At 38.5% G+C, this 14,804-nt stretch overlaps 1 protein-coding gene across 3 annotated transcripts in view; it reads right to left on the bottom strand.

The window, feature by feature from the left end:
* The window catches only part of MTUS2 (microtubule associated scaffold protein 2), a 726,305-nt gene that overhangs the window by 35,021 nt on the left and 676,480 nt on the right, over positions 1-14,804 (bottom strand). The window lies entirely within an intron of this gene.

The following is a 14,804-nucleotide window of genomic DNA, read 5'->3' as shown; positions in this document are numbered from 1 at the left end:
ATTATTATTATTATTATATCCTTGCCTTATCATTTATCCCAAAAAGCCAGAGATGAGCAGGAAAGGAATCTTGATAACACATGATGGCACCTGAATTGGCAACCAAAAAGATGTAGCTGTCTTGGGACAATGTTGCCTGTCTTTTAGGTGTCTAGGTTTTTTCAAAGGTGTTATGAATTAGAATTCTATCAATGCAAATGGGACCCACAATGCAGAAAACAAGTGATGATCTGTCATAGTTCACATGAATCGTGGGTAGGGATATGGCCAACTGCACAAGATCCTAAGTCTGGAGTCAAAAGGGACCTCATTTAGTCCAGTCCTCTCATTTTGTAGACAAGAAGAATAAGGTCCAAGCGAAGCTTACTTACAGGAAGTATTAGTGGTGATGCATGAATCCAGATTTGTCCGATTCCAGCATTACTGTACCATTTATGCCCCCTAGATTCACTTATCTCTTCCAACATGCCAACTGCACTTAACCCTTCAATGTAACTAACCACATCCGAGCCCCTTTATTTTATGCCTCTCTTACTGAGGCATATGATAGAAGGTACAGCAGCTACTCTTCTTGGCATTGTGAGATGTGTATATTGTTCTCCAACTTCTAAATAAATGAGCAAATTTGCCTCCTAACTTGCATGTAGGACACTAAAAATTTCCGTGCTTTCACTTGGCTTAGTCTGTTCCTTTCCATTCCCCATGGATACTACAACTCTCATTCATTTCTCACTTGGGGTACCAAAATAACTGGCTTCTCACATTCTGTCTTCCCCTTCCAATCCATCCTGCCCATGATGACTGCCAGATTAATCATTTTAATTCACAGTACTAAACACATCATTCATCACTCAAATACCCTTAAAATAACTCCCTACTGTTTTAGCAAATAAAGTCCTCACTAGCATTGACAATGAAGTGTAGTGGAAAGAATTCCAGATTTGGAATCATGACCTGAGTTCAAATACTAGGTCTGCCCTATCTGTATGACCTTGGGAAAGTAAATTAAACCTCTCTTGATTTCAGTTTCTCTATAAAATGAATGGATGGGACTAGATCCTATGGGACATAAGATCCTTTCTTGGGCAGGTTGGTGGCACAGTGGATAGAGGGCTAGGTCTTAAGAAGTCTCATCTTTCTAAGTTCAAATCTGGCCTCAGATACTTACTGGCTGTGTGGACCCTGGGCAAGTCATTTAACCCTATTTGCCTCAATTTTCTCATCTATCAAATGAGCTGGAGAAGGAAATGGCAAACAACTTCAGTATCTTGGCCAAGAAAAACCCAAATGGGGTCATAGAATCAGACACGACAGAACAAAAACAGGATCCTTTCTAGTTCTAAATCATTTGACCCTTCAAAAATCTGGTTGCAACCTCTCTTGGTAGCCAAAAGAACCCTCTTTATATATTTTATTCTCAAGTCAAAGTGGACTGTTTCCCTCTTCTTTGTTTATTCTCTATAACATTTCCCCTAGCACCAAATTTAAAAATTAAATATTATTCCTACCCATCTTTCAAGGACCAGCTCAAATGACAGCTCCTGCATGAAGCCTTCCTTGCCCTCCTCTACCCTGCACCCCAGCCAGAATGATTCTCTTTTCTTTCAAATTCCCAGGTCCTCTGTATCTTTCTTGCACACTTAGTTCCTATTTTCTATCATAGCTACCGCAGGCATGCAGGTAAGTCCATCCAGCCCTCCTCCTCTGGATTAAACACTTCTTTCCACTCTCATTCATGGGGAATACCTGGAGCAAGTGGGCAAGAAAGGAGCTGTTTCTGGACATGAGGTAACATGTGGAGTGCAGAGGAGGGATGATGGGGAGGCCAAGCCTGCAAGCTGCATGCAGGACCTAGAGACAGAGGTCAGCTGCCCCCCACCCCCAGACCCAAACAGGGAATCACATGGGAGCCAGGGTCCCATCGAGACACTGTGACGGCGAGAGAGGGACCATGGGGAGGAGCCAGAGTTCCAACCTTGGTCTTGCTGGTCTAACACCAGATTCATGAGCTTCTCCCCCAGAGACTACAGTTATCAGGTCCTAGAGAGGCTCAGGAATCTTGAAGTGGCAGTTTAACAGCTAGAGTGAGATGGAATTGGCCTATAGGGGCCATCCCATGGAGCATGCTCAGAGCTGCCATTCCTGGTTCCAGGGGTCTGCAGTCAGGGGGATAGGGCTTTTACTTTCAGATGATGGAGATTCCTTTTAGGGACTGACTGTGGACATGTAGTGGATAGAACGCCTGGCCTGGAATTAGGAAGATTCCTCTTCCCAAGTTCAAGTCTGGCCTCAGACACTTATTAGCTGTGTGACCTTGGGCAAGTCACTTAACCCTGCTTGCCTCAGTTTCCTCATCTGTAAAATGAACTGGAGAAAGAAATGTTAAATCATTCTGGTATTTTTGCAAAGAAAACCAGAAATAAGGTCACAAAGAGGCCAACACAGCTGACTCAACAGCAATAATAACAGCGGGTGTACACAAAAGATAACAAATGCCCTAGCCTCCTCAGTCTCTCCCTTTGCTTCTTGCTGCCAATCATACTAAGACTGTTTTGAACTATTTCCAGAAAAGGAGATGGGGAAAAAAGTGGCTTGCTTTAACTGCTTCCAGGTAACTCCATGTAACTGTGAATACATGGCATCTAAAGTAAATGCCAGATCTGGGTTGAGGCTGCTTCTTTTGTGTTTGCTTTGTTATTTTATGATTTATACTTAGATGGCATGGAGGCAACAGAACTTATAAAAGTTATGGAGGTTTGGAGGTCTTGAGGCTCACCAGGTACTAACTGAATGGCATCCTTAGTGGTTATTATTATCATTCTTTTTAAAATTAAACAATAGCAAGTATTGATTCCAGGGCAGAAGAGCAGTAAGGGCTAGGTAATTGGAGATAAGTGACTTGCTCAGGGTCACATACTTAAGAAGTGTCTGAGGCTAGATTTGATCCTAGGGATATCCCATCTCCAGGCCTAGCTCTCTATTTCCTGAGCCAACTAGCTTCCCCTTCCCCTCTGGTGGTTATTGTTACAGAAGGCTGATCATAGATAGACAAGGATGAAGAGGCTATTACTACAGAAAACTCAATACCAAGAAAAAGACTGTCCCAAAGCTGGACAATTTACCACTAGACATGTCTAGTTGGTGATTTGGATAGGGCAAAGATGAAATGCAATGTAAAATGCCTAATTGATGGTCCTGCAAAGCTGCTTCATGTTCTAATGAGGTTTGATTATCAGGCTCTCTGCAGATATAATAGGAATTATAAGTTGCTACTAAATCCTATGCTAAGTTTTTCTATTAATGTACACCGCGAGTCTTTAGTGCCTGGTATTCATTTCTTTTGTGTGCAGGAATAAATTACCTGTTCAAATTTGATTAATATGGCATATGTAGTGCCTTTTTATTCCCCCTTCTTTGAGAAAGCTTAGATGTAAGCCATAACCTAAACTATAGGTAAATATGTCTCAGGGTGCAGAATTGGGATTTAATGAACCAGAGAATGTGATAGAAAAGAATCCTAAACCCTCTATTTGGGAGCAGGCTTTCCAGGATGCAACCCATGCCAAACTATATGGCTGGGTACAGAGCAGAGAATGGGCAGAGTATCCAAGCTGGTGGGAGCCCAGCAGCAATATCATTCTATAAGGAAATAGCCTTTTTCTGTCCTGATCGTACAGACTAAAGTACAAAGAAAAAGGATGAAGAGGATACTTCTTGGTTTAGAGAATTGGTTTAATCTTTTTTTGCACAGAGTTAGAGAATTCTTAAGAAGAGACTTGAGAGATATTTGAACAATGTTGGAAATTGTGTTACAGAAGATTGAAGTCAAGAGTCATGGTGATGGACCAATGAGACTGGCTCTGATCCTTTTCATAGCTTACATGATATAAATTATAATTTTAAGTTATTGGTTACCTAGTTAATAAACTATATAGCCAATAACTTAACAATTTGTAAGCCTTAAGAGATGTGGTTTTATTCAATAGAGAGATTTGAGCAGCTAGCTAACAGGAAAAAAAAGAGATTTTCTCATTTTATTAAACTGGTAATTAAGAGATGAGGAAAATAGGGAATCATTGTGTCAGGGATTAGGGCTCAACTGATATAAGTCTGTGTTATTATTTGGTTATATGTGTTATCTCTACTTTTTTGTTGTAAGCTCCTTAAAGAAGTATCCATGCTTATATCATATTCTCCATATTAGAACAAAGGCTTCTTAATGTCAAGAAGCATTTTCTCTTATATTATTAAATTGTGATTGCAATCATAAACTCCTTGAAAATAGAGAGGGAGGGGAAAAAAGGGAGAAAAAGGGAGATATGGGGAAAGAGGGGAGAGAGATACAGAGAAACAGAGAAAGGTGAGAAGAGAGAAAAAAGGGGGAGAGAAAGACAGGGAGGCAGAGAAAGGTAGAGAGAGTGAGAAGGAAGTTAGGAAGAGAGGGAGGAAGATGCTGGGAAGGGAGGGAGAGAGGGAGAGAGAGGGAGGGAGGGAGGGAGGAGGGGGAGAGAGAGAGACAGACAGACAGACAGACAGAGACAGAGAGAGAGAGAGACAGAGAGAGGCAGGCACCATGCTTTTCATTTTAAGAAACCTCAGAACCTAGTTGAGATTCTGGCATGTAGCAGGCACTTAAATGTCTATTGAACAGATGAATGACAATGAAGTAGACAAATTCTCACAATCCCAGAGCTCTTGTCTTTTCAGTAAAGAGCACACTATTGTGCATTGAGAGCTGTTAAGTTAGAAAATCCAAGTTTAAATCATAGTTATGCTATTAGTTAATGTGACCCTTGGTAAGTCACAACCACTCTGCATCAGTTTATTCATCTATAAAATGGAGACTATAATACTCGTGTGACCTACTTCAAAGGGCTGTTGCTGGCAAAGTACAGTATTCTGTATTAGTTTAAAGTACTAAAAGTAAAGTAGAATTAGTCCTCTTCCTCTTAAAATGCAAAAGATAGTAAGAGTCCCTCAATCTTGCAGGAACAATTCATGATATCCAGGGTTTTGTAAAGACTCTTCACGATCTCTATGGTTCTGTTATTAAGGTACAGCTACATGTATGTGAGTATGCACGTACACACATGCACCTATTCTTCCCAAACATGCCTTGTGTGAATGTATTTAACCAGCATATATGAATATAAAATGTGCAAACATGTAAAAAAAATTAGAAATATGTATATGTGTGTGTCTAGACGTGTAGGTATGCATATTGAAGCAGAACAGTTTCTCAGGGTGCTGTACTTTCTGGAGAGAATATATTGCTAAGTGACACAGATGAGAACCTCACCTAACCAGGTACTAATATGAACAGCCAAAGTCCACAAGTAACACCAATGCTATTTATCATTGGTTGAGCTGTACAAATATGGCAAGGGCAGACAACTGCAATGATTCATCCTTATTTACTGTGCATTCTTAATTAAGCAATATTTTCTTTGAGGCCCAAAGCTATGAACATGTCTCTTCTTCTCTGCAGAAAGGCTGAATATGGTAGTATTTAATCATCCCAAGTCTTGTTTGAGGGTTTTTTTTCAGGATCACCATCTCAAAGCTTTCTTGGATTAGTGCAGAAATGAATCACTAGCAGAAAACTGAAATATGCTTTTCTTCTGCTCTGTAATTGATACCAGGTGATTATGTAAACTATGACAGCTCACAAATTATTTGGAGGCAAATAGCCATGGAATATAAGGAAAAATTATTCAGCATTTCTCACTACAACATTAAGTTTCTTGTGTTCCTTCTCTATTAAGTAGTGAGGAAGAAGGGATGAACAGAAAAGTTACAAAGGAAGGAAAGAAGGAAAGGAAGGAAAGACAGAAGGAAGAAAGTAAAGAAACAAGCATTTATTAATCAACTACTATGTGCCAAATACCTTGATAAGAATAGGGCATATAAATACAAGCCAAGAGAAAGAAAATCCCTTCCTTTACATTTTAATGGAGGGGAAAAGCACATAAAAATGGATCTGAATAATAGGGATGTGATTGGGGAATAAATGCACCCAGTTGGGTACCATAGTTTTCAGGGGCTGGGAGGAGAATGAGGAGGCTATATGGGTCTCTTCAGAAATGCCAGGCCCCAGGAAGAATTCAACAGTGGAAGAAGGGCAGGACTTTATAGGGAGATATTCCAAGTTAAGAAAGTCACAGGGATGGTTGGATGTTCCAGAGAGAGGGGGCTCTGGTAGAGAACCAGAATGAGATAGTGACAAGGCATAGTTTTGAAGAATGAGCCCATATTCCCTCAGAGGTCTCTTTCCCATGCTTGGTAATATTTATTAAAGTTTGATGCTTACACTCATGATTTGCTATGTGATGTGCTCTAGAAGGTGTGGTGACAGAAAGCCACTATGAATATATTGAGTATGGTATGATGTCCACAAATAACACCAAGGAATTATTATTAATGAAATGTTGAGCCTCTGCAATGCTGTTAGACTATTTAACTAGAACTGCAGTAACTGTCCAGTGCCTTGACTGAATTGAATAGGAATACTTGAGCTAAAACTGGGGTAAAAGTCTGATTACTATTCAGCAGCTTAGAAGTTCATAGACTTTTGGGGACATTAAAGGATCACTATCAACAGTGTTTCAGAGAGAAGACCAATGTGCATACTCTACTATCCTTGACCTACCTTCTGGGGCTACCCTCCCTATTTTTGGAAGCATTTCTTCACAAAGTCAGAAAATGATCACACTTTGGTGAGGTCTCCTGATTTCCTTCTACACTGGGGAGGAGAGGGGTTGTCACACTCATGCAAGAACCAGAAGGCAAGTCAGACACAGATCTTAAAACCTCATTCCTTTCTGGAAATAATAGCGAGGAGAATAAACATTCTGTGCTAATGTCATTCATTAATTACACAAAAACATAATGTATGGGGGGGGGGGCTAAGGAGGACTGGCACTCTTCAGGACTGCTCATCCGTCTTTGCTATTTGTCACCCAACTTTCACTTGTGGTTCCAAGAAGTTATGGCACAGGCAGGGGTATACCTTGACAAAACCATTTTGGCAGAAGACCTAAACCAGGTTCGAGGGTGACTGATAGGCTTTAAAACCATTGGTGACTCAGTGGGGGTCAGCCCACTCTTCTGAAGAGTCCCTCCGGGGGAATGAGCAGATGAAAACAGCCTGTTGTTCCAACAGCCAGGAAGGCAGCTGAAGTGGTTGCTATGGAATTTGGGGAGACATTCACGATGCCAAGGCCATGCACTGTAACCTGGACCATTGCCAGTTGTCCTGACTTTTGTCTTGCCACTGGACTTGAATGACTCTGGAAGACAGAGTGAGGCTGATGACTGTACAACTCTGCCTCCCTTAAATACAATTCACACGAGTTAAGACATCACCCCATAATGTCACCAATACTCTCTGAAACCAACAATGAACAATATAATACACAAAAACATACCAGGAAGTGAAAGAATGCTATCAGGTTAATTTTCCTACAGTCATAATACTATATTTATTAATATTCTAATAGTGGAACATAAGGTCAACACTGACTGATAAGTTTGCACTATAACAAATTGGAGAAGGGGAAAAATGTGATACTAATATAGCACTTTACATTGAAAAATAACTTCATCACAAAAGTGTACGGTCAGAAGAGTAATTCTTATACCCATTTGATAAATGGGGAAAAGTGAGGCCCAGGAAAGTTGTGACTTGCCTAAAGGCAGATAGTTACTGGGGGAATCTTAGCAGCAGCTGGAATCAAACCTAGGTCTTTAGATTCCAAGTACAGGTCCCAAGAGCTATATCACAACTAGGATATGGACCAATACACATATCACAAATCACAAATCCAAGCTCATCTTGTGATCTTATGAATCATACAACAAAAATAAATGGTTAATCACTTTTACCTATTACCAGTCTATGGCAGAGCTAGTTAGCTTCACTTTTAGTCTCTGAGGGGTCCATTGAACAATTGCCCTCTCCTGATGGTACTCAAACTAGATCTGGCCTCTAACACTCTCTTTTGGGTTAAGGAGTGTGCCTTTACTGTGATGACGAGTCTGCTATTTAATAAAGCCGGGCACCTATCCTTATTTCATTTAACAAACTGGCTACTCCCAGTGATTCCTTTCCACTGCCATAGCTGCCTGATGCACAGCTGTGCCGAATTATAGGACAGCAGAAGGACAGAGCAGCAGTCCCCAGACATAAGTAAAGAGATCCTGGGTTAATTTTCTTAAGCTCTTTGCAAAATTATCTCATGTCCATTATCAGAAGCTTTGACTAATTCATTTAAAGAAGATTTATACTTAGCAGGAAGAAATGGGGGCTCTACATTGTTACTGATTAACATGTGAAAGGAACCCAAATCATATTAAATTCTTATTTTCCTGAGACAGAGACAACTGTACCTGTATCAGATGAAAGAAATGGTGGGGAAGCAAAAACCGCAGGAGTGGCTCACATACTCCCCTGCAACATCTATGTTTCCTTCCTAGAAACACAGGTAGATTTCCCCCCTCTTTTTTCTGCTCCTACCATGACAGCCAGGCTACTCGTTCCCAAGCAATCATCAAGTCCTCCAAGAAAGAGTGTTTCATTATATTGCAGCACACTTGGGTGCATGCCTTGTGCCAGTCTCACCACAGTCTGGAAAAAAGGTACCTTAGAATCCCATTGCTTCCTTATTCCCAGTTTAAAGGAGTGGAGCTCTGTAGATGGCATGGCTTCACTTGAGATATTTGTTGTTGTTCAGCTGGGTCTGGCTCTTCATGACCCCATTTGGTGTTTTCTTGGCAGAGACACTGGGGTGGTTTGCCATTTCCTCCTCCAGCTCATTTTACAAATGAGGAAACCGAAGCAAACAGGTTTAAGTAACTTGCCCAGGATCACATAGCTAGTAAGTGTCTGAGACTGGATTTGAACTCAGGTCTTTCTGAACTTAGAGCTGGTCCTCTATGCTCTGTTCCACCTAGCTCTCTCTACACTCAGGATATATTGGTGACATTCTAGGATCTCGTTCTATTTGATGATAGCAGAAATCTGGTTCCTTTTGCATGTATCTCCTACATAAGGTATGTCCTGTTTGCCCAACTGCTAATACCTCCTCCTCCCTCCTAAACTACCTTTAAATTGCTTCCTCAAATCTTGCCTCAGACATTTAAAGATACTAGCTGTGTGAGTCTGGGCAAGTCACTTAACCCTGATTGCCTCAGTTTTCTCATCTGTAAAATGGGTTGATGAAGGAAATGGCAAACCACTCCAATATCTTTGCCCAGAAAATCCCAAATGAGGTCGAGAAGAATCAGACATGACTGAAATGACACAGCAATGGATATATAGGGTAGCTAAGTGGCACAGTGCATAGAGTGCCAGGCCTGGATTCAGGAGGATCAGAGTTCAAATTTGGCCTCAGAAACTTACTAGAGGTGGAACCCTAGGTAAGCCACTTAACCTTGGTTTGTTTGTTTCCTCCTCTATAAAAGAAGCTGGAGAAGAAAATGGCAAATCACTTCAGTATCTCTTGCCAAGAAAACCCCACATGGGGACACAAAGAGTCAATCAACTGAAACAAGTGAATTACAACAACAATAAATTACTTTATAAAAAATTAATATTAAACATTGTTTATAATTATATCATGATTATATATTCATTTAGCTAATTAATATATTATATATTTATGGAATCAGAATAATATGATAAAATATTTAAAATTTATAAGTAAATAAAACAATTCTGTGGATGTTTTGCATATTTTTTGTTAGTCATACTGTTTCTCCAAATAGATATGGTTTCATTTTTGTCTTTGTAACCCTAGTACCTAGCACAATTTCTGTTACATCAGTAGGAGAATAATAAATGTTTGTTGATTGATTGTTTTCTCAATGCAACATGATTGCAGACATAATGTAATGCAAGGGAGAAAGTTTCCTGCATCCATTCTAAGCCAATTTGTCAGTTGGGGAGTGAGGGCCTTTGTCCAGGGTAAGAGAATCATTCCCTTAAGACTGGGTAGGCACTACCATCTAGTGATCAAAAAAACAAATATAAATCCCAGAAAAATAGTATTATGATGGCTACCCAATGACTTCAGATTATTTAGCCTTCATCGGACAGTGCCAAAAATGCCAAAGAAGTTGGATAGAGCAGTCAGTCAATATGCATTTAAGGGCTAAGTCCTGGGGATACAAAAAGAAGCAGAAGGCAGACCTTGCCCTCAAGGAGCACATCATCTAGAGGGGGAGACAATAAGCCAAAAGTAAAGTACAAACAAGCTCTATACAGGATAGTTGGAAATAATTATGAGAAATAAGGAACTAGAACAAACTGGTCGGTAAAGTCTTCCTAAAGAAGGGGGGATTTGGGGTGGCTTGTACATATTCTGGAGATATGGTGTTAGGCCCCAGCTACACCTGTACTCCCAAGGGCTCTATGGATCTAAGTGAGGGATGCAGGACCTTTAAAGACAGAAAATACTAAAAGCTTTTTGTAAGAATAGTACAGGCTCAGAAACTTCCAAGCTTGGAGCAGGTCTTTCTTTGCACTGAATCCTGGGCTGCCTGGCTTAGTAAGAGCCAGTGAAGCCCAAGGCTGCCCCAGGGAAAAGTGAGCAGTCAGGAGGGTCATAGAAGGGAAGTTAGATACTAATAATAAAAGTTAGAGACGCAAAATGGGAAAAATCTTCTCTCTTGTATTTGAAAAATGTGTTTTAAGTAGCTCAGGAAAGAGATATCTTGTACTAAGGAGTAAGTTTTTTTTTTTTAATTCAAAGATATTTTATTTGCTCGATTATATTTAATAATAATTTTTGTCACAGGCTTTCCAAAATGATAAGATCCAAACCATCTCTTTCCAGCCCTTCCCTCCTTCCATTTGGAGATGCTAAGCATTTTGATCTGGGCCCTACATGTATTATCATGCAAAACACATTTCTGTATTGGTTATGGTTGTATGGGTGAACTCATACAAAATCAAAACTCCCAAATCAAACTAAATAAATGAAAGTGAACAACGGTATGCCTTGATCTGCCTCCGACTCCCAACAATTCTTTCCCTGGAGGTGGATAGTATTCTCCTTCGTAAGTTTTGGGGTGGTTTAAGAGGGAGTGATAGTTGATTTGAATAAATACATATAAGAACCATGGTTGTCCAGTCGTTGCAATCGTGTCTGACCCTTCATGATTCCATTGGTTTTCTTGGCAAAGATACTAGAGTGATTTGCCATTTCCTTCTCCAGCCCATGTTACAGATGAGGCACTGAGGCTAACAGGGTTTTAAATGACTTGTCCAGGATTGCACAGCAAAGTAAGTGTCTGAGGCCAAATTTGAACTCAGAAAGAGGAGTCTTCCTGGCTCCAGGGCTATCACTCTTACCTACTGGGCCACTTAGCTGTGTAAGAAGCACTACTTTGTTGCTAAAAGGAAAGTTTGTGTTAAAGATTCAAACTCTCTTAACCCAGAGGCAGAGACTAACCTCAGAGAGTTTTCCTTCCAGGCTTCCTCCAAGATTGAGGAACTAAGACAAAATGTTCCATCACTCCACAGACTCTATCTATGATCCTCACCTTGAAGTGAAAGGTTTTTTCTCCTTGATACATAGCTCAATTTACACTAATTTTATAAAAGTTAATGGACTGGCAAAGTCAGAAAATAAGGTATTTGGCATTATCTTGTGGGCACAATCTACTAAAATGGAAGGTTGTCCTAACTTAATAAGAATATTTCTAATAAAAGCAAATACTTAACTTTAGAAAATGTCAAATGGAAAAGCATAGGCAGACTTCCATTGCCTCTCATGGGAAGAAAAAAATGACTAATTAGATCTTGAAAGCTCTTCCTGAAGAATCACAAAGCTATTATCCAGGAAGTCAATCCCATTGATTCTTTATTGTCTGTGATAATACGGCAGGGGTCATATGGCAACAGAAAACTGGGAATCATAGATGTCATGGATCACTACTATCCATTTTCTATCAGATCTTTTAGCAGAGTTGGTAGGAAGAGAAGAGAAAAAGCCTTTATATATTGTACCTCCTGTGTATAAGGCACTAAGTGCTTTTTACAAATTATCTCATATTTGATCCTCATGACAACCCTTGGAGGTAGGTATTATTATTCTCCCCATTTTACAATTGAAGAATCAGAAGCAGAGTATAAGTGACTTGCCCAGAGCCACACAGCTAAACCAGGATGTGAGATTGAATTTGAATTCAGATCTTCCTGACTCCAAGACCAGTACCCTAGCCACTGCTCCAACTAATTGCTTATTGTTAATGTATGTGTAGTAAAAATAATAGAAAATGGGCAAATATCACTGATTTGATTTTTGTCAATTTTTCCTTTTCTACTCACCTTCTCCTGGAAGTTCTGAATGACAATGATATGGTTACTACTTCAGGCAGCAACAGAAGAATTGAGGGGAAAATCCATACAAATTAGATAGCCATATCTAAAGATCAATCATTGCCTGAATGACAAGTATTTAGATGATAAAGTCAACTATCAGTGATCCTTGAAACATCATGGAGAATGAGGGCGGTGCCACAAGATTGAAGAAGGGCAAGTATGGTTTTCCAAAAAGGTAAAGAGAAAAGATACTTTAAACCAGTAAGTTGAATTCATTGTTTAGTAGAGTATATTAAAGGGAAAGATATTGGATAGCTAGAAAAAGAAGCAGTGATCAAAAAGAGACAAGACTTCATCAAAAGTAGGTCCTCATACATCAATTCCATTTTCTTTTTTGACAGGATTGTTAGAATGGTTGCTTAGAGGAATGCTATAGATATAATTTAATTAGATAATCATTTAGCAAAGCATCTGAAAAAGTCATGTTATTCCTGGGGTCAAGATGAAAAGAGGGAGGATAAAAGCAATTATTAAGTGCCTATTATATGCCAGGCACATTGCTAAGCACTTTACATGTTTTATAGAGAGAGAGGTGGGATAGATGATAGTACAATTAGATGGATTTCTAACTAATTGAATGACCAGACCCAAGGAATAATCATTAATGGTTTTGTCATTTTGAAGAGAAAGTCTTGAGTTTAGAGGGAACCTGTGCTTGGTCTTATGCAGTTCAACAATTTTATCTTTTATAGATAGACGACAAAAACTTATGTCATGTCTATTACATGTCTACTACATTCACAGAAGACACAAAACAAAGAAGGATAAATAACACTCTGATAGATTCAGTATACAAAAAGCTCTTAGGCTAGAATGCTGGTCCAAATTGAGATAAATGAAATGTAATAGTAATTACTCTAAAATCTTTAGGGGCTTAAAAAAATCACCTTAAAAGAAAAAATGGGGAGGTATGGTAGGCATAAGGTCATTAAAAAAATCTGGAGTTATAGTGAATTTGATATTAGCACTTCTGGATTAAAGAATGGCAGGTATATTTTATTAAATTTTAATATATTATATTAATAATTATATGTATAATTATAACTAATAAATATATTATATTTAAAAAGACAAAAGAGAAAAGAAAAGAAGGCTAAAGGTCAGTGGAAAGAGTATTGGACTTGGGATATAAAATAAACCCGCATAAATCAGAGATAGAACAAAATATCTGGGAGTATATCTAATAAAATAAACTCAGGGACTACACAAATGTAATTTTAAAAGACATTTTTACACAAATAAAGTCAGATTTAAATCATTGGAGAACTATTAATTGTTCATGATTGGGTAGAGCCAATATAATTAAAACTACCTAAACTAATGCCTTCCCGATTAAATTACCAGAAAAAAATATATTACTGAGCTAAAAAAAAAATAACAGAATTCATTTGGAAGAACAAAAGATCAAGAATATTGAATTAATGAAAAAATGTAAAGGACAGAGGTTTAGCAATACGAGAATTTAAACCGCATTATAAAGCAGTAATTATCAGAACTATTTGGTACTGGCTAAGAAATGGAAGGACAGATTAATGGAACAGAACAGACATACAACAAACAGTAATAAAAGATTATAGTAACCTTGTATTTGACAAAAATATAGATACAAGTTCTTGGGGGTAAGAACTTACTATTTTGTAAAAATTGTTGGGACAATTGGAAAATAATTTGGCAGAGATTAGGTATAGACTAATATCTTATACCACTCACTAAGATAAGATCAAAATGTATCTATGACATAGACATAAAAGGAAATATCATAAGCAAATTAGAAGAACAGGGAACATACCACCTATCAGATTTATGGGTAGGAGAGGAATTTATTAGTAAATGAGAGACAGAGAGCATGGTGAAATGTAAAATAGATAATTTTGAATACAATAGTTTCTGTATAGATCAAAGCAATGTAGCCCAGATTAGAATGAAAGCAAAAGATTGGGAAAAGATTTTATAGACAGTTTCTCAGATAGAAGTCTCATATCTAAAATATATAGAGAATTTTGTCAAATTTATAAAAAACAAGTCACCTCCCAATTGATAAATGGGCAAAATATATGATTAGACAATTTTTAGTCTATCCTTGGAAGTCTATCTTGGAAGAGATCCAAGGTGTCTTTAGGTGTATATAAAAATACTCCAAACTACTAGATTAAAGAAATGCAAATCAAAATAGTTCTGAGGTATCATCTCATACCCGTCAGATCTACTAAAATGATAAAAAGGAAAAATGACAAATGTTGGAGGGGATATGGAAAAACGGACACTAATACACTGTCAGTGAAACTCTGAACTGATCCAAACATTTTGGAAAGCAATTTGGAATTATTTCTGGAGATTCACAAAATTTTATATACTCTTCAACCCAGTATCGCTATTGCTAAGTCTGTTTCCCAAGAAGATCAGGGGAAAAGGAAAATTT

This window comes from Monodelphis domestica, chromosome 4 (genome assembly GCF_027887165.1).
Source record: "Monodelphis domestica isolate mMonDom1 chromosome 4, mMonDom1.pri, whole genome shotgun sequence".
In the NCBI taxonomy this organism is placed as follows: domain Eukaryota; kingdom Metazoa; phylum Chordata; class Mammalia; order Didelphimorphia; family Didelphidae; genus Monodelphis; species Monodelphis domestica.
The sequence above is the reverse complement of the archived record's forward strand: the minus strand, read 5'-3'. Positions and strand labels throughout refer to the sequence as shown.